General features: G+C 45.2%; 1 protein-coding gene and 1 pseudogene across 1 annotated transcript in view; both read left to right on the top strand.

Annotated features, from left to right (window-relative positions):
* Positions 1-12,737, top strand: part of LOC124614112 (protein piccolo-like) — a 1,087,733-nt gene that overhangs the window by 108,692 nt on the left and 966,304 nt on the right.
* On the top strand, positions 6,088-6,206 carry LOC124556509 (annotated as a pseudogene).

Here is a 12,737-nt window from a genome sequence, read left to right as displayed (position 1 = left end):
ACTGCCACTGTAATTGGCCTTGCTTTGCCACGTAACCAATATTTTTCTTAATAGAATCTGAAAATATATTGCTAAAAGTAATATAACATGTATTTATTTTATAAGTACACAATCAAATTTACTCTCGTGAATCAAAGTTGTTTTGGGGCGCACTAAGGCGTCAGTGGCATATCAGGCCATATTCTGTAGCGGGTGGCCGTGGACGCGCCAATGCGTCTAGTGTATTGTTCCTGGTTAGTGTGACAGTTTAGGTTACTACAATTTCATTTTATATTCATAAATGAAACGAAACATCCTACTGACAAACGACATATTTATTGGACAAAAAATATAGTAGAAACATTCAAATACAAACACAAGATCTCGAAGAAACTTCTGAAATAAAATGTATGTCAAATCTAAGAAAAATACAATCTAGAGCTTTATCCATTACACTCTCAAACAAATAAAATAAATACAAAGTTTACGAATAGTACCGACACATAACTGTCGAAAAATAAATGAGCAACGAAAGTGCTATCTGCCTTTAGAGGTGGTGAATAACACAACAATTCAAACAATATCCTGCTTTATTTGGGCAATCTAGGCACTCGTAAATCGTGTCTGTTCGTTGTCCACGGCTGGCGCATGATCTGCACTTTTTTCGCGGTGTTTTTGATTTTCCATTTGATTCTCGTTTTACCACAACATGTTGGGGATTTCGGACTGGCCGTTCTACCTGCTTTCGTGGCAATAGTGCTCTTATAATACTGAGTCTAAATTCTTGGAGGGGCATTTTTGTGCCACAATATTTATTGTGTAGGGCATGTGCGTTTGTCAGTATCATTTCCACAACGTGGATAAAAAGTTTCTTGTACCAGCGTATGGTTTTGCGTTCCGAGAGGTAATATGATAACATCTGATCGTGCCGATCAACTCCCGCCATAAATTTATTGTAGTTTACAATGGCCAAGGGCTTAGATTTCTTCTCCTTTCTTTTGGTTTCAACCTCAACCATTTCATTTGTAAATGCATTAGAAATGTAGCAAACCTCCCTCTTATCACGCCACTTACCTATCATAACTCCTTCCGCAAATCTGGCAACGGCTTCACCTTTTCGTAGTTTTGCTTCCTGTATTTCCTTGGGTGTATCCTTCCTATTCGCCCTCAGAGTTCCCGTGCAGTGGGTCTTCTTATCCAGGAGCAGCTTTGCCAATGCGAAGCTGTTATAGTAATTGTCCATGTACACATGGTGACCAGCATTCAACTTTTCATCTAGTAAATGAAGAACAATTTTTTGCGCATGGCCTCTTCCTCCTAAATCGTCCAGCATGCCAGTGTATACCGCGAATTTTAGGACCATTCCAGTGGGAGTTGTCAAAATATATAGCTTTATGCCATATTTGTGCTTTTTGTTTTTGATGTATTGGCGGAAAAGTAATCGTCCACGCCAAAGGATCATTGATTCGTCCAGAGACAGTTCCCGTCCAGGGTAGTAAACTTGGCACATCCTTTCATTGAAAAAATTGATAACGGGACGTATTTTATACAACCTGTCGGATGGTGTTGGTTTGCCCTGTTTTGGATTTTCAGAAAAGTGTAATGCACGTAGTATTAGCAGAAAACGATTTCGTGAAATACTATCGGCAATTCCTTTCACGTTGAATAAAGCGTCCTTTTTCCAATAGTCCTGCAAATTCCTCATCTTTACATTTCCCATGTGCAGGAAAACTCCCAAGAACACTAACAATTCGCCAACAGTCACATCTTTCCAACAGTTTATTCGTGATTGTCCTTTGGTTCCCGCAGAAAGGAATAATTCAATCGCGTTTCGATTTGTTTCGTCTACAACTGTCAATAGAAATTCGTCCGTCAGCAAAAGACGAAAATAATCTAAGGGAGTGTTTTCCGTCGGTTGAATAAGCAGTCCCTCATTTTTTATAAATGGGCAATTTATCATTCCAACTGGCTCTCTTTCCCACGCAACAGTTGTATCAGCTGCGTTATCTCTTGTTACCACTCCTTCTGCCATTTCCCTGTCGCTAGGATTCACAGCCATTTCTACAGTCTCATCTAAAACAAACCCGGCTCCGTCAGACTCTTCACTGGATTCCACGCCGTCCTCCTCACTGGCCAGTTCCGTTTCCGAATCGCTTTCTTCTAATATTCGTAATAATTCCGCATCCGTTAGTTTTTGTACGTTTCTTGTGTCCTGTGTTTTACGTTTCTTAGGTTCTGAAGGGCCCGCCGTGTCACGATTGTCTTCCATTTTCAGTCCCACAACAGAGAAAAACTGTAGGGAAAACACACGAACCGCACCCGCAAAAATTGAAAACAATACGTTCTTAGAGTGCCTGCGCAATGAACCACACCGAATGGCTGTGCCCGACTAAACTGTGGCGCTGAGAAACAGCTGAGTGTCTCGCCGCGCAGGCGCGTCGACGGCATATGCACTAGTATCGGCCGGACGCGCTGGTGCGCCGATGGCAGTGAACGTGTTAACAGTTACACGTCAGATATATGATTACAGCTACACATAACGTAAAACAAGAATGATCAGATCTCTTGTATATTTTTAATTTTGATCAGCGTAATAGATATACGTTCATACTTGCTTACTTCAAGGAAATTTATTGTGTCGTTGCATTTCAATAAAAATAAATAAAATTATTGTGAATATTCACTCCTTTCCCGTCTGGTGGAAGCATCTAATAAATTTATCGTATTTCTCACATCCGCACTGGGGCATTTGAATGCTACGGAAATGTTCTACTAGTCATATTTCTTGTGATATGGCATTTGTGCTGTGGTACGCCCATGCTACTGACGGCAACAATAAGATTTCACTCGCTAAACGGCAGACGAATGCTTTCTGTGCTGCTAGCGCCAAAGCGCAGAAGACGCGAGCTTCTTTTGAAAGTTCGCCGAAAGACCGACGACCAGCGGAATACTAGCGAACATCTGAGAATGCGAACCGAGTACTACCGAATGGTGTCGCTGTTGCTCGGCTAATGTTTATACCAGAGGAAATTCCCATTCGTTGATGCTCGTTCGCTCTGTTAACAGACTCCAATTTTCAGCGATCCATATCTTCCTCCTGCGTTTCTACACGGCCCAGTCACATTAATGTGATCACCACTTATCTTCGACGTCAACGTGCAGTAACCACTCACACACGTCAGGTGGTAGCACTAGCAGTCGAGGGTATATAAAGCGGGAAGCGCGGGGGGGGGGGGGGGGGGCGTAAATCAGAAAAGACGTTATCTAATGCGACAACAGAGCGATTTACCAGACGCCCAAAAGGGCTTCCGAGCCGAGGATGGAAGTATTTCCGAAACGGCTTCGTGTGTCCGTGGTAACAGTAGAGCGTGCATGGCAAAATGGTGGTGTCCACAGCCGGCACCGAGGCAACTCACGTGCACCACAGGTCGAAGATGACAAGGGTGAACGACGGCCGCAGGTATAACGGTAGTTAAACGAACGTTGCTGCTTATGGCTCTCCGCAGCAGTCGCCTGGCTGATGCACCCATGCTGACTGCTATTCCTCGGCGACGATGGCTGAAATTTGCGCGCCAATACCGGAATTGGACGTCCACCGAGTGGTGACAAATGGTCTTTTCAGGTGAATCCCGTTTTATGCCCCATCGGATAGACGGCCGTCGACGTGTACGGTCCTGCAACAATCGTCGGAAGGATCGAAACCGGAAGAAGGAGCGTTATGGTCTCAGGAATGTTTTCGTGGCATTCCCTGTGTGGTCTCACCATTCTGGAAGACCCAATGAATCAACACAAGTGTGCATCTGTCTTTGAGGACCATGTTCACCCGTGCATGCAGGTTTTTTTCCATCGGCATGAGGTATCTACCAGCAGTGTCACACAGTTCGCGGAGTAGTTGCATGGCTGAAAGAGCACCGGGATGAGTTTGCATTACTCTCCTGGCCACCAGATTCTACGAATTTAAACTCAGTCGATAATCTGTGGGACCGCCTCGATTGGGATCTTCGAGCCCAGGATCCTCAACCGAGGAACCTAGCGTATCTGGACATGTCACTGGAGTCTGCATAGCTCCACGTCCCTGTCGGTATCTACCAGAACCTCAGTGATTCTCTTCCTCCATGTCTCGTAGTGGTCTGCGCTGCAAAAGGTTTTTGAGAGGTGGTCACATTAATGAAACTGGATGGCGTAAATCCATAAAAATTGACATTGTCGCCATATGAAACTATTTTCCTACGGAGGAAGAATGCGTAGGAGAAAGGGTTTATTTTTCAGCCCTTGTTCATCGTACTGTTTCAGGCATCCCACGTCCATTTGTCACCGGTGACGACGTTTAATGCAGATGCACGCCATTCGACGTAGACACGTTGGACAGTCCTCCAAACTGGGGACCTTTATTCAGAGCATGGTTATGGGGACGGCCAAAGACGATATCTCCTTTCTTCCCTTCTGTTACGTCTTTACGTCGCTGTGCTGATTCCTTATAAGAAACTAGCACATGCACCACTTCACTGTCATTACTTACGTCATCGGTGAAGGGCCACATGACCGCGTGGTACGAGTACTACACCACCGACAGAACTCCAGAGCGACCATTGTGCTGTCGTAAGGGCTGCTGATATTTTGTCCAGTGAGGTTATGGGACATATGCTCGGCGTCAGCGCAGTGCACGGCCGGCTGGCTCGCGGACGGCCGTTGCGGCCGGTGACGTCGCCGGCAGGAAGGAAGCTGCGGGCCGCCGCGCCGCGCCGTCACACCGTTCGCTCTCCAAAGGTTTGCCACCGCCAAAAGCCCGTGCATACGACGACTGACCGGTCCACCACGCACTTTCCCACCTGTGGCATGACAACCCAAAGTGTCTGAAGTACAGCTACTCCTTTGTTCAATGTCTGTTGTTGAAATGTAAAAGGAATGCTGTACCGTTATCCGCGTGATTTATAAGAGATTCTGTACTTAGCGGCGTCAATCAGGGGAGAAAAGTTATAGTTACTACCACATCACGTGTAGAAGGTATACTGTGTAAGTGACAAAATTAATCATTTATTCAATTTTCTATTTCTTCTCAACAAAGCCGAAAGGAAATCGTCAGTTTTCTTCAAAAACTTTTTTTCTTGCTAGAGCTGCGGGTGTACACTTTATTTATAGCGTAGGTGATTTACATGAATTCAGATGTCATAGTGTTAATGTGTGGAAATATCTGCGTCTTGATATAAATATATGTCTAGTTGTAACATAGAGAAGAAAAAATATATCTGCATTTTGACAAAGAGGAAGCGTTTCCTTAAAGTGATTCCCTGTAATGTGTATGTACTGAATTGTGTAACGTTAATGACTATTCTTCAGCCTCATCGCCCAAAGACGTACATGAGTGGGAAAGAGTCCTATACAAGGTGGTCAGAAACAGTCTGAAAAGTTTGTGTAGCCGCGCGGGATTAGCCGAGCGGTCTGGGGCGCTGCAGTCATGGACTGTGTGGCTGGTCCCGGCGGAGGTTCGAGTCCTCCCTCGGGCATGGGTGTGAGTGTTTGTCCTTAGGATAATTTAGGTTAAGTAGTGTGTAAGCTTAGGGACTGATGATCTTAGCAGTTAAGTCCCATAAGATTTCACACACATTTGAACATTTTTTTTGAAAAGTTTGTAAGGGTGTTGCAGGATAGGTCGTGCTGACAAATAACTGTTAAGAAAACTATTCGATACGTTTCCCATTAATTAGAATTGAAGTTAGCCACTGAGGCCCTTGCGCTCACAAATTCGAGCGGCCCCAGCAGTGACGGTGTTACCAAACGTGTTCTTCTGATTTCACTAAACTGAATAAGAGAGCGATGCAAAAATTGGCCACGGGACATTAGCAAGGATCGAATCCGAGCCATAGGCTGAGCATCGTGCGCAATCATCTACGCCATGAGAACAGCTGACACTAATTGAATCTGGCGGGCCGCTTGAATTGGCGCGTACAACGGCCTGATTGGCTAACTTCAATGATAATTAACTCGGAAACATATCGATTTTTTTTCGTAACAGGTATCTCAGCACAACCAAATCTGTAACACCCTTTCAAGCTTTTCAGACTTTTTAGGACCACCCTGCATATTTTTGCGTGTGTCAGTATGCACAGTGTCAGCGGCCTTGTCGCAGTGGTAACACCGGTTCGCGTCAGAACACCGAAGTTAAGCGCTTTAGTGCCTGGATAGCACTTGGGTGGGTAACTGTCCGGGTCTCCCGGGCGCTGTTGGCAGGTTGGGTGCACTCAGCCCTTGGGAGGCCAGCTGAGGAGCTACTTGACTGAGAAGTAACGGCTGTGGTCACGAAATCTGACAACGGATGGGAGAGCGGTATGCGGACCACATGTCCCTCCATATCGCCTCCATTGACGGCCATCGGCAGAGCATGACACGCCGGTCGGTCAGTACCGTTGTGCCTTACGGGGCAGTACACTACATATGCTGTCACGAGGGCAATGTGAATGTCATCGAACTTTAGCCGAGCTGCGAATTTTTTATTATACCATGTGGACTCGCATTCGGAAGGACAGTTCAAATCCCCGTTCTGTAGCCCATCCAGATTTAGATTTTGAAAGATTCCCTAATTTTTTAAAGGCAGATGGCTCAAATGGCTCTGAGCACTATGGGACTTAACATCTGAAGTCATCAGTCCCCTAGAACTACTTAAACCTAATTAACCTAAGGACATCACACACATCCATGCCAGAGGCAGGATTTGAACCTGCGACCGTAGCGGTCGCGCGGTTCCAGGCTGTAGCGCCTAGAACCGCTCGGCCACCCCGGCCGGCTTAAGGCAGATGCAGGAATGGTTGCTTTGAAAAGGACGCAACCGATTTACTTCCTCAATCTGAGGGTTCGTTCTGTCATTAATGACTCCTTACCTTCTCTTCTTTCTTCCCTATCCGTATTATCCTATTACAAACTGGTAGAGAGAATGATTTTAAACCGTCTCTCACATGTTATTGATCCTTTGCTTATACCTCAGCAAGCTGGATTACGCCCAGGTAAAAGCTGCAGAGGGCAATTACACAGTTCATAGAAGATGACTTTGAAGCCCGTAAGGTGACAGGAGTGGTATTCGTGGATATGACAGCAGTGTACGACACCGTCAGCCACCAGTTACTATTAAACAAGCTGTACAACCTAACCAAGGACATCAGGCTCATCGCCAATCTTCTGCAGAACCGTAGATTCTTCGTTGACCTCCAAGGACAGCCCAGCCGATGGAGGCTACAGAAAAATGGCCTTCACCAGAGAAGTTTGTTGGCCGCAGTTCTCTTCTATATATATGCTACCGACCAACACATAGTCCCCAACTGCAGGAGCTTCTTGTACGCTCAGACAACCCTAAGCACCAACATCGATTCGAGGATCAACCTACAGAGAAAACTGACAGGATTACAGTGGCAGCCAAGCTGAAACCATCTGATCTTCTGCAATGGCATAATGCAACTCAGCTGCAGTGTATGCCTGTCCTGTTTGGCATAAGTCAACACATGCCAAACAGGTGGATATTGCCCGAAACGATACATGCAGAATTATAACAGGCTGCTTCAAGTCAACTCCAGTCGAGGGGCTCTACCACCTTGTAGGTATTGCACCACCTCCTGTCCGAACTAATAGCAGCAAACTGGGAAAGAACGAAACTGGAGCAGAAAAAAAAAAAAAACGAATCGCATACATGGGCAACAACCCTACCCACAACGACTAAGGTCAAGGAAAAGTTCCCTCAGAACATCGTAGAGCCTAACAACCACTGATGAAGAAGCCAGGCTGCAACTATGGAGGGCTGAGACATCCCACGCTCCTGGATGGAAAAGACTGGCAGAATTTAGCTTGCTATTCAGTATTGTACCCTTTCTATCTTTATAACCCCACATCCAAAACTCACAATAAATATTATTTACACAATATGACAACCAGTAAAACTTATTGAATTTGTGTGTACACCGACTATCAAAACTTTTAAACAACGTTCGCATAAGAGAAGTCGTTTAACGTCATTATCACTTTGCAAGACGAGATAATGTCTCATGAAAATTAATTCGTTGTTATTTGAAAAGGAGCTGATGGCTCTTCAAATCATCACAGTTATTATATTTAGACTCGAGGTAATTGATCGTTAAAACTGGTAAATGATTTAAAATATCAGACGGAATAATACTCAATCTGTGAATTTTATGTTCATCCTTTTCTTCTTTATGCTATTATTATCATGTACGACCGAAGTTTATGAAAGAAAGAACAACATTATATTTAAAACAAACCCATAGCTAATACAGTTCTCAATAGATAAATAGATAAAAAAAGAAACTAATAACCTCGCTGAAAAACTTTCGCCATTGTCCATAATATCACTTAAAAATTTGTTTCAGTATCTAAATCAGTTTATGAAATATGTTGGGCGTTTATGTTACGTGGATACGCTATTTATTTATACAGTGTCGCAAGTACGAGTATTTCTGTAGACGAAGGGAAGAACGCTGTAAGCCGTTTGGTACTGACTGTAGTCCCAAGAAGGCAGCTCGTCGACTTACTAGCAGCGATGCGCGGAGAGTGCAATGCGGGACGTGTGGGAAAACACTTGTAGAAGAGAATATGAGTGGAGAATGAGACCAGTGGGGAATCTGTGGAAGGCAGATGGCGCTTAATGAGACGCGAGTCGCGCGGTGCATGTGTTCGGCCGCTGCCGCGTTGTGATTCTGCTCACGCAGCTCGTGTTGCGCAACGACTACGCCTCATAAGTGCCACAGCGACCCGGAGACGCGCTCACCATTGTTGTTTACCACCTGCCGACACTTTTCTTACTGCACCAGCGGACTCGTCCCTTTTCCTTGTGTACTAATTTTCATTGAATTAGTGGGCCAGCGACAGCTATAACCTCTGTTACCGGTCCCATTATTGACACACTTTCATAATTCGGAGAGTTTTTCCTTTTTAACTTATTAGCTTTCGCGACGTGCCCATACAGTCATCTCAATAGCTATGACGATAAGAACCTGTGGACAACACCCATTCCCCGAGTGGAAAAATTATCCAACCGACCGGGAGTCGAAACCGGGCCCGTTCGATTATCAATCCGTCGCGCTGACTGCGCATCTTCCGAGACGGACAACTTGGAGAGGTTCCCCGAATATTTCATGGCGTCTTGTTTATAGGCAGTCACGTACGAGATGCCCCTCGTAAGTCGCAAGTATTTCTCGTTTTTCCTATTATTGTAACGAGAGACCACAAGCATACGAAGTAAGCCGTCAGGCACAAATTGTTATAATTTTGTTATTTTAGTAATTGCTTTTAGAGTCCATCTTCAGGTGTGTTTTTTTTATTTAAACTCCTGGGTGATATGTTTTTATGGAATCTAAAGATTAAGTTAGTGACGGTTGGCTTGAACATGGAAATGCTTTACTAGATATGATCCTGTTGGAGGTGGTTTGACCTTTGAACTGACTGACCCAGTTGCTTAGAGGTTGACCTACAGTTTAACCTGGAATCCGAACCAAGGTACAGTTTGGCATTTTTCACATTAACAAATCATTGTCAGACGTGAGAGAAGTGATAAGTTACAGAAAAAATCCTAGGACCGACTGGAGATCAAACTCTTTGTAGTCTTTTTTATCCCCTAAGCACCTGAAGAAGAATAATTACAGATTACACAGATAGGAGCAATGGAAGGCGAAGCAAACTCAGAAGAAACTTACCAAGTGTGATTGCAAATGTAGGTGAAGTTTACCATCTTATGGTGAAATTTTTATAATATTATCGATTTTAGTTCCTTCATTTTTCCGTAGTTTACATTTCCAATTCTGTTACCGTCCACATGAATCTACTAGTACCGCCGCTAGAAGGTTCTTTGGCTTCAACACCCTACGGAACAAGATCGATCAGTATCACCTAATCATCAGTAGTTGAATTGTTAGCAAAAACTGAAAAAAAATGAGCGGTACTGTCATTCCAAACGTAATCTTTATGAGAAGGTGTGTTACACGCCAGTAGTCGTTGGAACATTGCGAAACACAGACAAATTTCGCCGGCCGGAGTGGCCGTGCTGTTCTAGGCGCTACAGTCTGGAGCCGAGCGACTGCTACGGTCGCAGGTTCGAATCCTGCCTCGGGCATGGATGTGTGTGATGTCCTTAGGTTAGTTAGGTTTAATTAGTTCTAAGTTCTAGGCGACTGATGACCTCAGAAGTTAAGTCGCATAGTGCTCAGAGCCATTTGAACCATTTGAACAGACAAATTTCAAAACAGCCTTATTGGACACACAGTGAAACCGACGTCGAAACATTAAACTCTGATCGCCCTCCCATGCTCCTTCAGACTGACTGAGATGTCGGCCGCTCGTCTTTTCCTTCAGCGTTTTGAAAGGCTCCGCTAAAGATGATCCATCCCCCGCTACGACTTGGAAATTATTTTAATAAACGTCAGTTAGTGTCTCTTGCAGAGTAGCTCTGTGCAGCAACAATTTGCGAGTCTTGCATTGTTTATTCCTAAAGGAAGGAAGGAAAATTAAGATTTAATATTCATATTAAACAAAGAGCATAACCTCAAAAACTATGGATATCGGACACATCCAATCCAAAGGAGTCATCTCAGTATTCGCGTTAATCTGTTTAAAGAACACACGGAAAACTAAATCGACAAGTTGAAACCGCTTCTTCATATAACGAGCCCAGTGTCCCAGCCTGGATATCCACTGGGGCCGTATTCGTCCGACTGACAGGTTGTCCGTATGGTCGTACGATTAAGGCCGACCTATAAAGCTCGTCCTCTGCAGCCGTCTAACATCCGACACGCGGCCAGCAGCGTCAGTCGCGAGGCAGCTGATCTGAAGACTTACGTTGTAAGATCATTCCTACTGTCAGAAATCGGATCAAAGCAAACTACATCTTTGTAAGACTCGACAGAGACAGAATATGCGTTTGGAATAATGACTAGTGAATGCAAATTGCTGCAAACAAGTATTGAAATTGATAACCCACGATAAAGTTGACGTACTCAAAATGTTTATACTGGTTACAGATAATCGTAACTGGCGAGGAGTGGGAAGAAGCAACACCTGTATTCTCTTGCCAGCTGGTACAGTCGACATAACGATACGTTTCTGTCGGCGAGAACGGCGGTGTCAGTGCATCGTATTCCACACGAGTTAAATTTACGACGTTCATCTGCTCTGTGGAAGTAAAAAGCGATTTTTAGTACTTGAGTGAATATTACACACATAAAAAAATCTGCATCACCTCGGTTCCGAGTGTCCCGGAACCTGTAAAGAAAATTGGAGTAGAGATCAACCTAAACATCATTTCCGCCCTTTTTATTCCTCATGAAGACCACACATTGCATGTTGTACCACCATACAGCGAGACCTTAAGAGGTGGTGGTCCAGATTGCTGTACACACCTACACAGTAGCACGTCCTCTTGCATTGATGTGTGCCTGTTTTCGTCCTGGCATACTATACACAAGTTCATCAAGGCACTTTTGATCCAGATTGTCCCACTCCTCAACGGCGATTCGGCGTAGATCTCTCAGAGTGGTTGGTGGGCCACGTCGTCTATAAACAGCACTTTTCAATCTACCCTAGGCATGTTCGATAGGGTTCATGTCTGGAGAACATGCTGGCCACTCTAGTCGAGCGATGTCATTATCCTGAAGGAAGTCATTCACAATATGTGCACGGTGGGGACGCGAACTGTCGTCAATGAAGACGAATGCCTCGTCACTCTTCAATATGCTACCGTTAAGGTTGCATTATCGGTCGGAGGATGACATTCACATGTCGTACAGCCGTTACGGCGCCTTCCATGACCACCAGCGGCGTACGTCGGCTCCACATAATGGCACCCCAAAACAGCAGGGTACCTCCACTTTGCTGCACTCGCTGGACAGTGTTTTTAAGGCGTTCAGCCTGACCGGGTTGCCTCCAAACACGTCTCCGACGATTGGCTGGTTGAAGGCATAATGCGACACTCATCGGTGAAGAGAACGTGATGCCAGTCATGAGCGGTCCATTCGGCATGTTGTTGGACCATCTGTACCGTGCTGCATGGTGTCGTGGTTGCAAAGATGGACCTCGCTATGGACGTCGGGAGTGAAATTGCGCATCATGCAGCCTATTGCGCACAGTTTGAGTCGTAACATGACGTCATGTGGCTGCACGAAAAGCATTATTCAACATGGTGGCGTTGCGGTCAAGGTTCCTCCGAGCCATAATCCGTAGGTAGCGGTCATCCACTGCAGTAGTAGCCCTAGGTGACCTGAGTGAGGCATTCCATCGACAGTTCATGTCTATCTGCATCTCCTCCATGTCCGAACAACATCGCTTTGGTTCACTCCGAGACGCCTGGACACTTCCCTGGTTGAAAGCCCTTCCTGGCACAAAGGAACAATGCGGGCGTGATCTAACCGCGGCATTGACCGTCTAGGCATGGTTGAACTACAGGCAACACGAGCCGTGTACCTGCTCTTTGATGGAATGACTGGTACTGATCGGCTGCCGAACCCCCCTCCGTCTAATAGGCGCTGCTCATACATGGTTGTTTACATCTTTTTGGGCGGGTTTAGTGATATCTCTGTACAGTTAAAGGGACTGTCTGTGATACAATTTTGGGGTCACTGCCCTCCAACAATTAGTCGGACGAACATGGTTCCAGAGGACGCTCAGAGCTAACCCCCTGGGCCACTCTCTCTCTCTCTCTCTCTCTCTCTCTCTCTCTCTCTCTCTGTGTGTGTGTGTGTGTGTGTGTGTGTGTGTGTGTAATGTTCCAT

Source organism: Schistocerca americana, chromosome 1 (genome assembly GCF_021461395.2).
Source record: "Schistocerca americana isolate TAMUIC-IGC-003095 chromosome 1, iqSchAmer2.1, whole genome shotgun sequence".
Lineage (NCBI taxonomy): Eukaryota > Metazoa > Arthropoda > Insecta > Orthoptera > Acrididae > Schistocerca > Schistocerca americana.
This window is presented reverse-complemented; position numbering and strand designations above follow the sequence as displayed.